Genomic DNA, 20,596 nt, shown 5'->3' with positions numbered 1-20,596 from the left:
CCCAGAGCCGAGGCTCAGACTGGCAGTAGGCACCGTAGCGGAGGGGTGGCCGGCAACTGAGACGACACTCAGTGCAGACGCACTCCCGACAGAAATCCCCACACCAGAGCCTAAGCTAAGGTTTGGGACACTGCCCACCACAGAAACGGAACACCCCCCCCCAGTACCTGGACGGACACCAATCTCCTGATGGAGACCGGACATTGCGTCAGATATGAGCGAGTGAACCGACACCATTTGCTGCTGTAAAAGATCAGAGATTAGTTCAAATGTTAATGGATTTGAAACAGGGACATTTGGAGGGGAAGGTGCCTGTGAAGTGGAAGGAATGGCTGGTGAAGGGACCAAAGATCCCGCACCCTTCGCCCGTTTAGGCGCTGTATCCCCTGATACAGACGCAGAAGAAGAAGAGCTCTGCTTCTTCTTCTTAGCCTTTCTATCCTTATCCTTAGACGGAGGCTCCTGCGCCAAGCAACGCAAACATACAAGGTGGCGATCCTGAGGCGTTAATGAAGCACTACAGGTAACACACCACTTGGACTGCAAAAAAAACAGAACCGCGCTATGACTAATAGCAAGGACTGTTTAACATAGTAGAATATGCACAGAAAAATACAACACACGGGCGATATTTAACTGCCACAGCAAAGCTATTACAAGACTAGCATAAAGCAACAATAGCGAAGCCTAATTGTGCACATAACTAACAAAGAGTAACACTTGTAAGCGATACGAAACGAACTCGCTACAACATCACTCACGTTAACTTACCGAAAAACCGCTGAAAAGGAGGAATTTTAGGCAAGCATAACCTATGTAATCAAATGTGAAAAACCTTACAACCCGACTAAACCAAAACCAGACCCGTGTCTTCTACTGGACCATGCACAACCAGCTGTAGGGGGCCCTGTGAGGGGCCCTGTAGGGGCGGTCTCACTAAACAAAACGAGTTATTTGTTTGATACAATACTTTATTGAAATATTGTTACAACTGTCGTAGGTATTTTAAAATGGACATTTTAATGCTATATGTACCCCAAAGAGGACTTCTTCTGAAAAAGTATGAGGTTTTTCACACAACAATGGTGTGACGTCATGACAAGGGGAGGTAACTCTATCGGTTAGGAGGGAGGAATACCACTAGGGATAGCTATGACCTAGGGTTTTCTGTATGTCTGTGGAAACCACAGAATTAAGGCAACCATAATCCAGAGGGAATGTTTACGCTTTAATTTTTCACACTCGTTTCATCAAAGTTGTTCGACACACATACTCATGTAATAATCTCTATCTATTACATAATAAATTGAGTCTGAAACATACCAGCAATTTATTCATTGGCTTGTATTCACTTATAAAAATGCGGTCCACATTAATGACTGTGTATGATGATTTACTCTATGTTCCAAGACAATGCAGTCGTAAAAAATCTTCTATCTATGATATTTTGTACATTTGTATTTCATCTCATCCATGATGTTTATCAATCAATATTGAATAAAAAAAATTGACATTGGTTATCCTGGTGGCCTACCATTCATGTACTTGGAGAGGGAATGCATGGACATGTCTGCCCCTAGCTCCAGGGGCCTCTGGAAAGACAAGCATAAATTACAACTTCATAACAGTAAAGGAAAGTACTGTTCAGCTGCCTTGTTCGTTCATTCGTGAATGGGGTTGAATGCTACTTTAAACAGCATTGCAGCTGTATCAGCTTCAGTTGGGAGAAAGCTTGTAGTGATGCTGGTCTATGACATTCCCGACTTCGCTGAAATGCATAGGAGGTCATGTATTAGATAAACATACTGCCAGCATATTCCAATGTACATTTAGGTTACCTTAAGGTGAGGTGAGGTGAAATTGGGTTTAACGTCGTGCTTGAGAATATTTCGCTCATATGACGACGTGCATGCGTGTGTATGTGTATGTGCGGCTGCTTGTACTAGCCCAGACTGAAGCTGGTTTTATAGTGCTAGCCCACTGAGATACCATGCCGCAGTGAAGCATTAATACCCCACTCAGACACATTATACTGACTCCGAGGCGACCAGTCCTTGTTGTACCCATTAATGCCGAGCGTCAAGCAGGGACCAACAAGTACTATATTTTAAAGTCTTTTGGTATGACTCGGTCGGGGATTGAACCCGCGACCTTCCGCTCTCCAGGCGGACGCTCTAACCAAAATCTACGGGAATCTTAAAATGACGACTGATCGTAGCATAAAGCATCATACTTAACTGTCGCCGTAATGGGTTTCCAAAATCATGTTCCAAAAATAAATAATGAGCAAAAATAGCGATGTGTGTTGTGGCCGCCATTGAAATTGGTCACAAGTTCTATTTTGACCAATCGTAGTGACAGATGGTTTGATAAGAAACGGATTACCATGAATAATACAGCAGTAATTTATTATTTCATTAAGATTTTATTTATATTTATTCCTGCATTTCACGAAATGAAATCACATGAAGCTTCATATATGGTAGAAGTCTTGTCTTGGGGGTATGTGCTTTCTTTAACCACATTCGCAATGCCATCGTCAGATTGTCATAATTCGGAACATAAGACTGATGTGTTTTTCATCTCTTTATATAGTATACCATCACGATATCTCACTTCCTAAGGACTTAATACTTCCGTGGGTGAACGTTTTACTGGTTCATTCTCACTTATCCACCACCCTTTAGTTTTGACAAGGGATTAGATGGGATTAGTTGACACGGGTTAGTGATTACACTGCTCACTCTGAAATTTGGTCCTGGTGGGTGACACTAATTAGCTGATTTGCCCTGTTACAGTGAACAGTGTTCGTGAACTTTAATTAAATTGTGTCGATTATGCTATTTGTGTTTTTTTAATTCAGTGAACACTTTTCACTATTACACGATTATAAAATGGTACATGAGGTTCTTTAAGGTCAGTCACGATGGCTAACCAACAGGTTAATGTCCAGTTTATTCCTAATGGTAGAGGTGGTCAGTACTTAGTGTTCCAAAATTACAAGTTTGTAGTTAAAAGAAGACGAGGAACATCTGTCCATTGGAACTGCGCCCAGAAGAACTGCCATGCCACGGTTAACACCAAAGATAATATTCTCACGTCCTACAGAGACCAGCATAACCATGCATCTGTGGAGAATAGAATCGCTGTAGATTCTTTCTTGGCCAATCTTAAGGACCTTGTCCGAAAAGATTCCAAACCAATTCCATCTCTTTATCAGGAGGAGTTATCAGGTAAATATTAACATAAATACTTGGCAACTTTTTAATTACTATTAAATACTAAAATACTACAACAGTTTTCTTTGAATTTAACATTGTGTTTCTCTGTTCTAGGTCTGAGAGTGATGAATCCTGACATCATTGCAGAAGTGCCCATCTTTGACAGTGTACGTCCTGCTCTATACCGCTCCCGAGCCAAAGACATCCCCCCATCTGCCTGCTCTATACCGCTCCCGAGCCAAAGACATCCCCCATCTGCCAGCAACTAGATCAGCAATAGATCTTCCCGATGCATATACTAAGACGCATGCCAATGACAACTTCCTGCTGTTTTCTCACGGCGACCATGACAAGATCCTGACCTTCGCGACTGACGAGAACCTGCGACTTCTCTCCGAAGCAGATGTGTACTACTGTGACGGAACATTTGACAAGTGCCCTGGTGTGTTCACCCAGCTTTACACCATTCATGCATTTGTGCAAAATAAGATGTGCCCTTTGGTGTATGGTCTGCTCCCAGATAAAAAGCAGTCGACATATGAACGTTTCTTTGAAAATGTGAAGAATGTAGCGGCCTCTAAGAACATTGTATTGGATCCAGTGAGTGTGTTCACTGATTTTGAGTCAGCTGCTCAAAACGCCATCAAGATGACTTTTCAAAATGCCATATTAAAGGGTTGCTACTTTCACTTTAGCCAGAGTGTTTGGAGAAAAGTTCAGAAGCTTGGAATGGTAACTGAATATAAGGACAACCCGGACATAGGTCGTCTTGTAAGACGAGCGATTGCTTTGCCCCTGGTACCAGTGGACTGTGTGAGTGATGTGTGGTGGCAGGCCCTGGAAGATGCACCTCCTGGGGTGGAACAGTTTACAGACTATATGACATCGTACTGGGTGGAGGGTGACCATGGCAGGACCATGTGGAACCACTTCGCCACCGAAGGCCCCCGCACTACTAATCATGTTGAGGGCTGGCACAGGAAGCTTTCCTGTTTAGAAAACCATCCCAATATCTTCAAGATTATTGAATTCTTGAAAAAAAGAACAATCTTACGTAGAGGCATCATGTATGCAATTAAGAGGAGGTGCCAAACCTCCTCGCAAGAAAGTTAAATATGTCAATTTAACAAACAGATTATGTAACATCAAACAGCAATTCTTGGCTGGCCATATGGATGTATATGCATATTGGGATGCAGTATCCCATTTAACAGGCTATTGAGGATTGTCATAGATATTGAATGTATTGTTAATTTTGATATTGTATGTATTGTTGAAATAAAAAAAAATGTAGAAAGACTTACTTTTTTACTACTACATTCAAGGGGGGGGATCTTATTTCACAGGGAACAAAATTTCAGGGACATCTATTGTCTTGAGGATTATTCCGCTTCAGTGACTTGTCCACCTAGAACAATAGGTGGTGGATAAACGAGAAGACCCCGTTTTACTGTATATATCGCGCAGATTTCCTGTGAGTAAGCAATACACGCCGCCTGACAGGTTAAGCCACTCTGGTTGTTTTTATTGCTATTAGTGGCGGCCTAAGAGACAGCTGGCAGTTCCAGCAATTACTGATTGCGCGAATAATTGACCGCGTGATGTAGTCTAAACTGTCAATTCCACGAAATTTGCACCAAGCGGGGAAAAAAAGTACGTTTACAGTACCTGCATTTTAAGATATCTACTCTTGAGTATGTTTGCAAATATGTTATTTTTTCATTACTTTTATATTTTTTCAGTCATTGTAAAAAATAACATTACCGGGTATATATGTTATTATATATGTTTGAAAAGTAACTAATGAGTGAGTCTGCATATCAGTCAATCAAATGACATGTAAGTGTTATGACACTTGCATTTATGAACTTTGTAGAGTTGTTAAAACAGAACCATGTGGGTAGAAACATGAGTTATTTACCCCCATAAAGATCACCCATGCTGATGACATGGTCCCCAGCGGTGATGACTGACTGACTGAGTTTAGTTTTACGCCGCTTTTAGCAATATTCCAGCAATATCACGGCGGGGGACACCAGAAATGGGCTTAACACATTGTGTCCATGTGGGGGATCGAACCCGGGTCTTCGGCGTGACGAGCCAAAGCTTTAACCACTAGGCTACCCCACCGCCCCCCTGCGGTGAGGAGGCTGGTGATGGTGTTGGTGGCCGCCTGTCCAGACGAAAAGCAGAAACCTGCAGCAACAGAATATATATATAGTGACAGCTTAATGACCATTTGGCATATATCAAATAGATAATAATTAAAAGTGATAAAAAAATATATAAACAAGTAAAGAGTAGCTGACATGAATGAATTATGTTGAAGACTTGGGCCCAAATTAATTACATGTCTTTTAACATGTTTGGGGCATTGGGGTAGCCTAGTGGTTAAAGCGTTGGCTTGAACCCGGGTTCAATTCCCCACATGGGTACAATGTGTGAAGTCTATTTCTGGTGTCCCCTGCCACAATATCGCTGGAATATTAATAAAAACAGTATAAACTACACTCACTCACTTTAACATGTTTAACAAGAAGACAAAGTCATCAATATCCCCCGCAACGGCAAAATACTCTTTATGAATATGTCTACTAGTTATGATTATGTCAAATGTTTTGGAGTGTACACAGCAAAGTGGAAGGAGAGTATTAAAAGGTTTTTAAGATCTGCTCCAGAATGGAGCACTACCACCAAATTCAGTTGAAGCCATGGCAATGAAACAAGATGACATCCTCATAGTCACAGCCTAAGTCATGTTTCCATGGAAACCACAAAAAATAAAATTCATATCTAGGTCTAAACCTCAAAAGGCACATCTAGGGATCATGCTTGATATGTGTACCAAGTTTGATGAAGCTAGCATGTATAATTTAGGAGATCTGCTCCGGACAAGATGACATCCTCATAGTCACAGCCTAAGTCATGTTTCCATGGAAACTGCAAAAAATAAAATTCGCATCTGGGTCTAAGCCCCAAAAGGCACATCTAGGTATCATGGTTGACATCTGTACCAAGTTTGGTTAAGCTATCACGAATAGTTCAGGACATCTGCCTCGGACAAAGTGTGACGGACACGCGGACGGATGCACAGAACTCGTTTCTATATCCCCCGCAACTTCATTGTTGCGGGGTATAATAAACTAGTTTTGTTTGATGCAGGTTGATTTTCATGTTAACATGCAGATGGTGCAAGTTAAGGTGTTAGAACTTAGAGAAGCACGTGCACAAGTGCCGACAAAGTTATTAATTCATTAACCTGTGCTGTGCCGTCTCCATCCTTTCTTTCACACCGAGCTGTCCCTTTCTCTGCACTCCTCCCTCGAAACAAATAGTGAACTGTGTCAATATTTTAATGATAGTTTGTTAAACAACTTTTTTATTTTTATGACATAAATTCTGCAAATATACTCCCAGAGTTGGTCTGACGTTTTGATTATGATCAGTGTTTCACTGAGTATTTTATGTTTATTAGTTTTCGAGTTAGATTGCAATTCATCGGTAAGCTTTTGAGCCAAACGGACTAGATCAGGACCTGTAGATTGGACCAATGCAGCAGTATGGAACACGTAGGTCCCGCAAAGCAAAGAAATATAAATCACAATCGCACCAAGTCATATAATATATCCTCAAGTGATGTATATAAACATTATGTTATTTGGTTCACGTGTAACAGATGGTACTGTTATTTATCCATCGGCTCAACTCGAGAGATGATGAAACATTTGAACAAGCAAGCGGAGTTGACAGAAGTGCTTCTATTTAGTATCTCTATGAATTCTTACACTCACCGCGTGCTCGTTGGGTCCAAATTGCTTGAACGTGGTGGCATTGGATATCGGAGGAATTACAGCCATGGACTTCCATTGTTCCGGCTCCTGGCCGACGTGAATGGCGTCAGTTGCGAAGTGGGGGAAAGTTGACTTGCTGTCGTCGGCTGCCATGCTGGACAAGAAGAACGTCCTTGGGAGCACCTTTAGAATACAGCACCACCACTTCTCGTGAGGACGATCTCTGCCGTAGGTCACGTGTCATTAAGACAAGTAACCAGTTTGTGAGAACCCGTCAGACGCGAACCCGCGACCTTCCGATTGTTACCTCGACAGCTAACCGACTGAGCTACGTCCACACTGTTGCACAATGTGTAAATTTCACGCGTCATTCCTGTGACGTCACGGAAATGAACGGAGAGAGTCGAATAGGTCACGGACACTTACGAAGGTTACGGGTAGACTTGGTGTCTGATGATTTTAATCTACGGACAATTGCCGAATGGATCCGATGCCATTTGGCACACTCGTCCCATTCCGTAATCTGCAAGATAACGTGTGACGTGGAATGAGCCGATATGACTCAAACTGAAAAGGGTTGTTGACGTCAGGCGTCAGACGTAGATTTCACGGTGCATGCATGAATGACGCGCTTTTATATAAATCGGTGACTTTGTGACAGAAAAGTGATGTAGGGAACACTGTAAGGATAATGTGGATCGCACTAAGAAACGAGGGAGACATGAGCATGTGTAGTGACGGCACGAGGGTGAGTTAGCCTTCGAATCATTACTGAACAAAATTTATGTTGCCTGTGAAAGAGGCTTGAGTGCAAATTCCAGGCCAATTTCCATTAGCTCAAAATTTCTACGTTAAACTATTTCATAGTGTACTTTCGACGTTGTTGGTTTTTCGTTTTTGTGTGAAAGAAAAGAATTAAAATGCAAAAAGGAAAAACAACAAATGGTACTCACGTATTACACATGCGAACTGACATACATAAATATTTTTTTCATTCAGTAATTTGCACCATTACATAGAATGTTTTTTATTAGTATTTTATTTTTCGAAGCGGTGAGAATGTGTTACACTGGACACGTCAGCAATGTTTGTGGGGTTAGGGGTTAGGGTTAGGGTGAGGATTAAGAATGTGTTACACTGGACACGTCAGCAATGCGTGTGGGGTTGGGGTTAGGGTTAGGGTTAAGAATGTGTTACACTGGACACGTCAGCAATGTTTGTGGGGTTAGGGGTTAGGGTTAGGGTTAAGAATGTGTTACACTGGACACGTCAGCAATGTTTGTGGGGTTAGGGGTTAGGGTTAGGGTTAAGAATGTGTTACACTGGACACGTCAGCAATGTTTGTGGGGTTAGGGTTATAGGGCTTTGGGTTTAGGGGTTAGGGTTAGGTCTATATACAGTCAGACCTCGTTAATACGAACACTTTGGTTTTTTAAAAAAAACGTTCGGATAGTGAAACGTTCGTACTGCTGAAACCACAGTTTAAGCACCGAGTTACTTCCCCTTGATATCTTTCCTTACTGTCGAGACTCTGAGGTCATAGATGAAGCCTATGTTTATGAAGGAAATTATAACGTCCAGATAAACCACGAAAAAAGCAAAAACTATTGCGATTTTTTTACATTTGTGACATGTCATAACATGCCCGTGCCTTTTTCTTTTATATTTTCATTTTTACGTCATCAGAAAATTATTATAAAAAGATTCCTTAAATAATATGTATGGTCGCCTATTTCCTGATATCTGTGGCTTTCCGCTCGGTAACATGACATAACAACAGAAAATACCTCCGTTTTCGAAGCGTCGTATGAATAACATGGGTACATGTCCGGTGTAATACGTGAGTACCATTTGCTGTTTTTCCTTTTGCATTTTAATACTTTTTTCACACAAAAACGGAAACCAAAAACGTCGCAAGGACACTATGGAAATTGGCCTGGAATTTGTACTCAAGCCTCTTTCACACGTAATAATTCGAAGGCTAACTCACCCTCGTGCTGTCACTAGACATATGCTCATGTCTCCCTCGTTCCTTAGCGCGATCCACATTATTTTAACAGATATCCCTACATCACTTTTCTGTCACAAAATCACCTTATTTTTATAAAAGCGCGCCATTCATGCATGCACCGTGAAATCTACGTCTGACGCCCGACGTCAACAACCCTTTTCAGTTCGAGTCATATCGGCTCATTCCACGCCACATTCGGTCCATTCGGCAATTGTCCGTAGATTAAAATCATCAGACACCAAGTCTACCCATAACCTTCGTAATTGTCCGTGACCTATTCGACTCTTTCCGTTCATTTCCGTGACGTCACAGGAATGACGCGTGAAATTTGCACATTGTGTAACAGTGTGGACGTAGCTCAGTCGGTTAGCTGTCGAGGTAACAATCGGAAGGTCGCGGGTTCGCGTCCGACGGGTTCTCACAAACTGGTTACTTGTCTTAATGACACGTGACCCACGGCAGAGAAGTTGTGGTGCTGTATTCTAAAGGTGCTTACATAATTTGAATAATTACATTGACCAAACTTGCGAATAATCGAATATATATAATATAGACCGGTGTAACGCATTCTCGCTAAATTTAAAAAATACAAAATACAATAATACACAAAACATATCACCTCAGCACCCCGTAATACAAATAAATATGAGCGTATTAGTGACAAAAGAAAAATATTTCAAACTGGTGCTTGCAAAAAATTGCGCATCCGCCGGTATACAACTACTGGAAACTCTCAACATCTTTGGGCTTATTCAATGACATAGCTTGTAGAGATGAAACATCAGTGAGCGGAGCTTATACGCACTCGCAGAGCTAGACAACCGTGTTGCCATGCAGGCGTCATAGGGCATTGTTTCGAGAACGTGCTTTGGAACAAAATCACATATAATTACGTAAAAGGGTATTATGACGTATTTTTAAAGTTTGTGGTGCTGTATTCTAAAGGTAGGCCCGTCCTTGCCCTTTGTCGGGTTAAGGTCACACGGCAAATTATCGGAAAACTTTTAGTTAATGTTATATTTTGATTACTGTCGACTGTTTCCTTCACAATGCGGTATCAGATCAACTGCTTACGCACATGAACATTTTACTCAAATATGACAAGCCATAAAAAGTGTAAATAAAGAAATAGAACACTCCATCGCGTTTGGAGGTGTGTCCTACTGAATATTCATGAGATCCTTTCGCGCGCAACTTCCCGCTAATCAATGCTGTTCAGTGGTTACAGAGATAAACAAATAACACCGTGTATGTATATTTAACTTACTGATGATAGAAATACAAATATATTCGTACTATAAGCTTACCACAACCTTCGGTGACAACTATGCATATACTAGGACAATAGTGGAAAAGTAACTGGAAATGTCCAGTCAAAGGGATGCGGTTCACTCAATTTATTAAGTGAGTGAGTTTAGTTTTACGCTGCACTCAGCAATATTCCAGCTGTATGCCGGCGGTCTGTAAATAATCGAGTCTGGGTCGGACAATCCAGTGATCAACACCATCAGCATCGATCTACACAATTAGGATACGATGACATGTGTCAACCAAGTCAGCGAGCCTTACCACACGATCCCGTTAAGCGGCCTTCACACGGCAAACTAAAGTTTAACAACACATGTTGACAACACATGAGTTTGAGAGTGTGAACATTTCAACAACTCGCCACCAACACCTATTTCAGAGTTGTCAAACTGTTGTCGAGAAAAAGGACCGGTCTCTATTCTCACCAACTTTTCCATCAAACTTTCGGTGTTGTCAAACTCGAGTTTGACGTGTGAAGTGTTGTCAAACTCGTGTTGTTCAGAAACAACCAATCGCACTCAACGAAATTGTCACGTGACCGCACCGATAGAAACATGGCGTCTTGAAAATGACACGAAAGTTTGACAACATGTTCTTGACGTGTGAAAACGCGAGTTTGACAACTTTTAAAATTTCAGTAACATAGGCGGATCAAGACGGGGGGTGCAGGTGTGCGCACCCCCCTTTTGTCTTGAAAGTTTATTAAATGACCATTGAAACTCGGGTGAAAATGAAGTATGCACCCTCCCTTTTCCCAACAGTGTGCACCCCCCCTTTCTCAAAAAGCTGTATCTGCCCCTGAGCAATATGAATCGTCAAACTTTAGTTTGCCGTGTGAAGGCCGCTTAATGGAAAAGTTGGTGAGAATAGTGACCGATCCTATTTCTCGACAACAGTTTGACAATTCTGAAATTTGTGTTGGTGGCGAGTTGTTGGAATGTTCACAATCTCAAACTTTAGTTTGCCGTGTGAAGGCCGCTTAAGACAAGCCTGGGTTGCTGAAGACCAATTCTAACCCCGATCTTCACGGGGAGACCAGCATGGGTTAGTGAAGACCAAGTCTAACCCGGATCTTCACGGGGAGACCAGCATGGGTTAGTGAAGATCAAGTCTAACCCGGATCTTCACGGGGAGACCAGCATGGGTTGCTGAAGACCAATACTAACCCGGATCTTCACAGGTGACGAGGAAATGAACTGGAATAAGGTGGGTTGCATGCTTTAGCGCCGATGTTGTCTCCAGTAGGATCACATACCATGCAATATGTGTCATATTTATTTTTTAAACAACCCCCAGTCCAGATGGTTTATCGTGCACACAAGCAGTATGTTTGAAACGTTAGGTTAGAAAATATGAAATTATAGCACACATCTAATTTTCATCATATAAAAACATACTCAAACCGTTAAAAACTCTGTGGAAAGATTTGACGGACCTGTAGACACGTTCAGCTTAAAGATATAACTTCCTCCAAAGGAGTCTACAAATTCATTGCACGGCGGGGTGGTTGGGTGCCTAGTGGTGAAAGTGTTCGCTCGCCACACCGAAGACCCGGATTCGATTCGCCACATGGGTAGAATGTGTGAAGCCCATTTCTGGTGTCCCCCGCCGTGATATTGCTGGAATATTGCTAAAAGCGGCGTAAAACTAAACTCACTCTCTCATTGCACTGCAATTCTAGAATTGTCCCAAGATACACTCTTCAAAAAAAGAAACGCAAGATGAAATTCAAGAATGATACTTACAATTTTGTATACATATGTAAACCCAAACATTTTTTTAGGGTTGAACATTGTTTCTGGAATGTTTTAGAAGATCATGCTTGACCAAACGCTACCAAAAATGATTTTGAACGGTTTTATCAATCAGGATTGTCATGATGTGCGTGGATGTCATGCAGCACGAATATCAGGCACACGTTTCTCACGTGCAAAGCATGAGTACAGCATGTGACTATAAAAGACCCAAGTGAATCTCACAATTTCATCCACGATCTTTGCAAGTACTGTACACGAAAATGGGACGTCTCAACGCTGCCGATCGAAATCAGGCAATTGGACGATTGCAAGCTGGCGAATCAAAGAGTGGGGTGGCAAGGATCTTCAACGTTCATCCCAGCACAATAACTCGATTGTGGGATCGATATCGTCAAACAAATTCGACAAATGACCGTCCAAGATCAGGAAGATCTAGAGTCACCACACCTGCCGAAGATCGGTACATCCGGGTAACCCACCTACGTGACCGCCATCGTACCGACCGGGACACAGCACAAGACCAGTTTGGAGCCCGAAGAGTGTCCGATCAGACAATCAGGAACCGTCTCCGAGAAGTAGGGATACGTTCCAAACGTCCAAAAGTTGCCCCCTCCTTGACACGACTACATCGACGTCGACGAGTGAGATGGTGTAACACGGTGCTGCCATGGAACCTGGCAAACTGGAGGCGCATATGGTTTAGCGATGAATCCCGTTATCTCCTCAGGGGACGTGATGGTAGAGACCGTGTCTACAGACGACGTCATGAACGTTTTGCTCCTAACTGCATCAGACAGGTGGACAGATTCGATGGAGGGAGCGTTATGGTGTGGGGGGTATCTCATACACCCGCAGATCGGAACTTATGCTTGTCCAAGGCAATCTGACGGCCAATCGATACATCGACCAGATTCTCCGTCCGCACGTCCTTCACTTTGTTGACCGTCAACGGCAGCTCTTCCAACAGGACAACGCCAGGCCCCACATAACACGTGCCACCGTGGACTACCTGGCTAATAACAACATCAATACCTTCCCCTGGCCCTCAAGATCCCCGGATCTAAACCCAATCGAACACCTTTGGGATCAGATCGATGGACGGGTACGTCGACGTCGTATTCCACCACAGAATCTTCAACAGTTGTTCCACATGCTGCAGGAGGAATGGAGAATGATTCCACAACAAAACATCCAACGACTGATTCGATCTGTACCCAGGAGGTGTCGGGCAGTGGTAGCAGCTGGAGGTGGTCATACGAGGTACTGACTTCAACACCACCTAGTGGACAGCAGTAATTACTGTGATGACTGTTATTCTCGTGAAGTATGGACAAGATAGCAATGCATTGCTCCACAAAATTTCATTCATGTATCTTTGTTTTCCGCTGATCTACACGTCCTTGAATAACACCAATTTTTCATTGATATTTGGGTTTTGCGTTTCTTTTTTTGAAGAGTGTATTAACTGTAAGATAAGTTATCACATCGTGTCGAGGGACTGTTAAAACCCCGTATTTCCCTCGACACGATGTGATAACGCATTTATCTAGCCGAATGTTTTTACTAAATCAAAAGACAACAATACGCATCGAATCGACTTGTTTTCATTTATGTGAGATGCCATGTTGACAACAGCTGATCGATTGACCTCAATGCAGCGCACGTTACTAAAGGCTTGGCGATGCACGCTTTTCTCACTTCGCGTGGTCACCGAGGCGGGATACTATGACTTTTGTACTCCCTGGTGTACAGGGTTTTTTATCAGAGTCTCTCGAACCAATCAAAACTCGACATTCTTACACGAGGCTAGATAACAGCTTTTAACAATTAATAAATTAATCTTTCATAATCCGTATGTGTAGCCTCGATTATTGATCGATAAAACAAATGAATATGTTGAGTTGATTAATGCTGGATGTTACAGTAGTTACTGTGTGAAAGTCTGTGTCTGGTTAGATGAGTGAGTTGGGTTTTACCTCGCTTTTAGCAATATTCCAGCAATATCACGGCGGGGGACACCAGAAATGGGCTTCACACATGTTGAGAATCGAACCCGGGCCTTCGGTGTGACGAGCGAAGTCTAGTTAGATAGTTTGATAAAGCCACTATATGTAACCCTAAACACTAACTGTATAATATTTTCATCTTTATCCTGGTTATCTTAGGTAAGGTCAAAGTAGTAAAATTAACGTCAGGCATAAGGCTATCAAAGAAAGTCATGTAAATGGTTCATTGTACGAGGTGTTTTTCCTTTTGTCTAAACTGGCTGTTATACCCTTGGTGAACTTTTAAAATGGCGAGTGAGTGAGTTTAGTTTTACGCCGCTTTTAGCAATATTCCAGCAATATCACGGCGGGGGATACCAGAAACGGGCTTCACACACTGTACCCATGTGGGGAATCGAACCCGGGTCTTCGGCGTGACGAGCAAACGCTTTCACCACTAGGCTACCCCACCGCCCCACTTTTAAAATGAACACGCGGAAAAATATTCGAATGTTCAGAAAAACGCCAAACTGAAACTGTGCCCATGCAATTAACCGAAATGAAATGGTTAGTTAATTATGAATATCTATTGTTTTTAGACTCATAGCTATTTCATTCATTTTAAAATATTTAACACCTCTTTGGACATGTTAAAATAGATTTTACAGTGAAATAACTTTAGGAGCCAAACAGATCGTCACAGAAAATATATACTTAATGGGGAACATTGGAGACAATATGTAAACAAACATGTTTGTGGATTTGAATCTCGCCCCTATATCTATTACATGCAATCATGCAAAATAATTCTTTTAGCAATGTTCTTTGTAATGTCAAAATGATATATATACTAGGCACATAAAGAAACTGTGCATACAAAATTTAAAATCTAAATTTATCAAACCTGTGTAGACACATAAGGATTTAAACTCAGAGATTAGTGACATGTATCCAACATGCATGCACGTGCCACGTTCCGTGACGTCAGTGGGGTCGTCCTTGAGACGTGCAATACGTTGTTGCACGTGCATTCCGGGAAAGAGAAACAGAGCAAATGAATGCCACACAATACTGTCACTTTGGAAAGCTCAACCCCTGCCCTTGCGATCGTTCAAAAAATTAAACGGCTGTTGAAACGCATAGCATGCCAAGGCTCACGTCTGCACAACGTCATGAGGCCATTGGGATGGTCCGTGGGGGAATGTCTCAACGACAAGTGGCTGCACATTTCCACTGCCACCGGAACACCATTTCTGCACTGGTGAGACGCTACCAGAACACAAATGACGTCATCGATCGGCCACGTTCTGGACGTCCACGTGTAACAACGCCAAGACAGGACAGATGGATAAGGGTGACCCATCTTTTCGCCACAGGTTTCAGACTGCAGTGATGACTGCCCGAACCATCCCAGGACTTCGCCGAATTCACCCCAACACAGTTCGACAACGTTTACGTCATCACGGGATAAGACCACGACGTCCCGCCATACGGCCTATCCTGACACAACGTCATCGACAAGCTCGCCGAATGTGGTGCCGAAATCATGTCCGCAGACCCTTGTTTTAGTGGAGAAATGTTGTTTTTACAGATGAGTCCAGGTTTAACATTTCCCATAGTGATTGACGTCAACATGCCTATAGACGCGTGGAAGAACATTATGCACAGGCCTGTGTCTTGGAGAGGAATTGCTTTGGTGGTGGTTCCGTGATGATTTGGGGTGGAATAACAGCACGCCAAAGAACTCCTTTGGTGATTGTTCAGGGCAACTTAACTGGTGTGGGCTACAGGGATCAGATTCTTCGACCTGTGGTAATTCCTTTTTTGCAACGTCATGGCCCTGGGTTAACATTCCAACAGGACAATGCCCGCCCTCATACGGCAAAGGTTGCTATGGATTTCTTGCAACACCACAACGTTGACTTACTGCCTTGGCCTGCAAATTCACCGGATCTCTCCCCGATAGAGCATGTTTGGGACGAGATGGATCGACGTCTACGCCGTCTTCCTCATTCGCCAGATAACGTCCTTGACCTTGCAACAGAACCTGAGAGAATCTGGCCTTCCTTGCACGTTTGATAGGCTTTATGCGTCGTCGATGCACTGCTGTTCTCAATGCCGATGGTGGACATGCCCGTTATTGAGCTTGTGACATGGTCGTTTGAGCCCTGTCCCGCTTGTGGACTCGTGACGTCATTGTGATTGACTTTTCAATTGAAATTCTCCCGACTTCTTATGGTCTCATGATCCCTCCATAAAGTTTATATGTACCTTTGACATTGTTATCGTACTTATCAACTGGGATAATATTTTGACAATGCACAGTTTCTTTGTGTGGCTAGTATATAAAGTAATCCACAAAATATTGACACAACAGGACTTACTCTCCCAAATGTTTCAACTATATCCAGAATCATCAAGTTGAAGATGAACTTGTAGGAGGGAACTTCGTGTTGATCCGGGTTTCTGTACATATGTGTTATTATTATTATATATTTATATAACGCACATATCCACGCAACTAGACCATGCTCAAGGCGCTGGTATTTCTTCCCTCGATCATTGGATGTCAATCTCAACGGCACATCGTATTATCAATCTCAACTCCCCGGGGATCATACAACTCTTGCAGCCACAAGGCGCACCGAGTTATTGCGGCTTTCTCGTCTTTACGAGGTTCCCATTCACAGCTGGGTGGACTGGGACACATAGTCATAGTACTTTGTCCAAGTTTACTGCACGTTGCTGTACCCGCAACTAGGTGTTTGCACGTATTCATGTGGCCACCATCTGGTCATCTACCAAGGGATTCGTGGCTTCTTTTAAGTGCACAGAGTTGTGTACTGTACACTAGGGGTTGTGACAACACTGAAAGTGTCTGCACACAAAGTTGACTCCAAGGTTTTCACACCCGGTCAGAGGTGGGCTCGATCCTGACACCTTAAGCTTGCTGGATCACTAGCCTGGCGCCTTATCCAGCTCGCCCACCATGCCCCATGTGTACCAACGTACATGATAAATCTGGCCTCAATTTATATTTATTTTATTAACTGTATCATATTCTACCATTACCGATTTAAGTGCTGAGGAGATGATTTTTACTAAATTACCGGAATCCTGATGCACATTCTCACTGTCGAATTATCACGCATAACGTTCATCGATAGAGGGACGGGTCTTCTTGCAAGTTACGGAAAGGGACGACTGCGACGAATTCCAGGTGATTCATCTCAGAAACTGACAGCAACCACCATCAAGTACAGGGGTGGTGGGGTAGCCTAATGGTTTAAGCGTCCGGTCGTCACGTCGAAGACACGGGTTCGATTACCCACATGGGTACAATGTGAGAAGCCCATTTCTAGTGTCCCCCCGCCGTGTTCTAGTGTCCCCCGCCGTGACATCGCTGGAATATTGGTAAAAGCGACATAAAACCATACTCACTCACTCACTAACTCGCCAAGGACAGCAGCCAGTATGTTATCAACAATCCAGCAATATCATTGTGGTTGGGATGGAAGAGGCTTCACACAAGAGGTCCACATGGCACCCATGTGGTGTATCGAGCTCCGGTATTAGCATATTGAATCTAGTAAACTGACGCACAAAAGTAACTACACACTTTGTGCTTTGGGATTATTTTCCAAAACAAACAACGAAAATATTTTGAAAACTGTTTTGATTACGACTTTCGAGTCAAAAACATTGTGTACCTGTTGTCATCAGCTTAGTTCTAATGGGAGTGTACTTTTCTATTTATTTATTTATCTGTTATTTTCTATTGATCTTCTTTAGACATTAGTAGATAATATTGACTCAAATACCTAAGGCGCCACAATTTGCTGTTTAGAATTACGTCCCTTGTGTACGCCCAAACACATGACTCTGAGTTCGAATCCCGATTTGTCCCCGAATCTGTTTGCAGGTTTGTCGGCAAAATACCCGTACATCTTCAGCATCAAGCTGACTGGAGTACAGTTAGGACCGATGTTAAACATAACCCACTCAAAGATTCATAATTCACACGACACAAAATTACTTGTAAATGCAATCACTGTGATTGTGCAGGAATTTCACAGCCGCTTCAGCAAATTATTTCAGATTCTTGTTCTTCCCATGCCACCGTGTTCTATTTCTTATAAAGATATGTGACACACATTGGAGTTTATGGGGTAATTGTACAGGAAAATCATGCGTCTCAAATTGTGATGTCTGTGACAACTTAGTTTTGGTTTGTGTGGTTGTTAGTTGTTAAGTTATATTTGTAACAAAAACCCTAAATTCATAAAGTGTGTCAGAAAATTTACCACCATGACGAAGGAGAGGCGCTGAATATTCTTCGGGTTTCTGAGGGTGAAAATGAACTATTAGGGGAGGTAACCGCAAAACAAGGGGAGGTAACTGCAACAATTGTGAAACGTTCAACCAGTGAACAGATATTGCATGTGAACGCGTATTTACTTTTCTTCTAAATGTACATGACTTCTTTGACTGGCATTCTACAAGTTGGGTAGATGAAGAATGAGGACTATTTTTTATGGATATACAACTTCTTTATTCTGTATAGGCGACGTTTCGACATAGATTCTAATGTCGTTGTCACCGCTTGCTTGACAACGACATTAGAATATGTGTCGAGAAGCCGCCTATACAGAGTAAAGAAGTTCTATATCCGTAAAAATATTCCTCATTCTTTAAATGTACATGTGTTAACATAATATAATAAATAACTTTATTCATTCTAGGTGTAACTGTTACCCGAAGACCCGGGTTCGATTCCCCATATGGGTACAATGTGTGAAGCTCATTTCTGGTGTCCCCCGCCGTGATATCGCTAGAATATTGATTAAAGCGGCGTAAGACCTAACTAACTCACTCGCTCAATTTAATCTGGTACAACAAGGAAAGGTATTTGGACAGAGACTGACAACTACAAAGGGCGGTGCGGTGGATTAGCCTTGTGGTTAAGGCGTTCGCTCGTCACCCCGAACACCCGTGAAGATCCGGGGTAGAATAGGTCTTCAGCAACCCATGCTTGTCACAGAAGGCGACTGTGCTTGTCGTAAGAGGCGACTAACGGGATCGGGTGGTCAGGCTCGCTGACTTGGTTGACACATTTCATCGGTTCCCAATTGCGCAGATCGATGTTCATGATGTTGATCACTGGATTGTCTGGTCCAGACTCGATTATTTACAGACTGACGCCATATAGGTGGAATATTGCTGAGTGCGGCGTAAAACTAAACTCACTCACTCGCTGACTCGTCACGCCGAACAACCCGGTTCTATTCCGCACATGGGAACAATGTGTGCAACCCATTTCTTCTGTTCCTCGGTGTGATAATACTGGGTTATTGCTCAAAGCGGCATAAAACCACACTGACTTACTACAAAGGGAGAACGTAACTGCCGGTTACCGGAAGGTGCGGTTTGTATGTCGAGTGGCTGCGACTTGAGCCTGAATGTCAGTGCCCCTCATGGGTAAAATGTGTGAAGCCCATTTCTCGTGTACCCCGCCGTGATATTGCTGGAATAGTGCAAAATGCGGCTTAAAACTATACTCGTTCACTGTCGTCATTCTAGTTAGAATTCATCTTCAATAACCCATGCTTGTCGTAGGAGGCGACTAACGGGATCGGGTGGTCAGGCTCGCTGACTTGGTTGACACATGTCATCGTTTCGTGCGGAAAAGTACTTTACTAAGAAAGTGTTATCCCAAATATAAAATATGTTGCATTTGACCACTTTCTAAGTGGCATTGTGTAATCATAGCTTTCGGCCACGGGAGCCGTGCCAATTTACACTCATCAGAGGGGTACACAAAGTCCGCAGTCTAGACAACCATTTTGTGGAAGCCGCGGTGGGTTAGGCAGCTGACTTTGTGGGCTGGCGAGTTGGTGCCTGACTCTGAGGGTGTGGGTTCGAATCCCGGATGGGACACAACCCAAAAAAGCACTAGAACCTGTACTTTACTAAGAAAGTGTAATCCCAAATATAACATATGTTGCATTTGACTACTCTCTAAATAGCATGAAATCAAAATGAAAACAGTTTAAACTAAAGATAACAATATCGACACACTTAAGGATATTATTATGTTGAAATAATTGCTTGAGAATATCGTTCACAGGAAACAGTTTCAGGATGTACCACAGGAGACAATGTACAATGGTTGAATATAACTTGTCCTTAAATGGAACAATGTCAGGGTGTAGCACACGGCACAGTGGGTGAGTGTATCTTGTCTTCACACGGGGAACAATGTTAGGGTGTAGCACACGGCACAGTGGGTGAGTGTATCTTGTCTTCACACGGAACAATGTCAGGGTGTAACACACGGCACAGTGGGTGAGTGTATCTTGTCTTCACACGGATCAATGTCAGGGTTTAACACACGGCACAGTGAGTGAGCGTATCTTATCTTCATGGGGAACAATGTCAGGGTGTAACACACGGCACAGTGGGTGAGTGTATCTTGTCTTCACACGAAACAATGTCAGGGTGTAACAGAAGGCACAGTGAGTGA

The 20,596-nt window shown here is 42.8% G+C and overlaps 1 long non-coding RNA gene across 1 annotated transcript; it reads right to left on the bottom strand.

The window, feature by feature from the left end:
* Nucleotides 1–2,816: 2,816 nt before the first annotated feature.
* LOC124264012 lies at nucleotides 2,817–3,424 on the bottom strand. Its single transcript, XR_006895021.1, has 2 exons — nucleotides 3,316–3,424; nucleotides 2,817–3,281 (listed from the first exon to the last, which is right to left on the bottom strand). It is a non-coding gene; the product is annotated as an uncharacterized LOC124264012 (long non-coding RNA).
* Nucleotides 3,425–20,596: the final 17,172 nt, after the last annotated feature.

Source organism: Haliotis rubra, unplaced genomic scaffold (assembly GCF_003918875.1).
Source record: "Haliotis rubra isolate DU_JTF1 unplaced genomic scaffold, ASM391887v1 Scf900, whole genome shotgun sequence".
NCBI classification, from domain to species: domain Eukaryota; kingdom Metazoa; phylum Mollusca; class Gastropoda; order Lepetellida; family Haliotidae; genus Haliotis; species Haliotis rubra.
The sequence above is the reverse complement of the archived record's forward strand: the minus strand, read 5'-3'. Positions and strand labels throughout refer to the sequence as shown.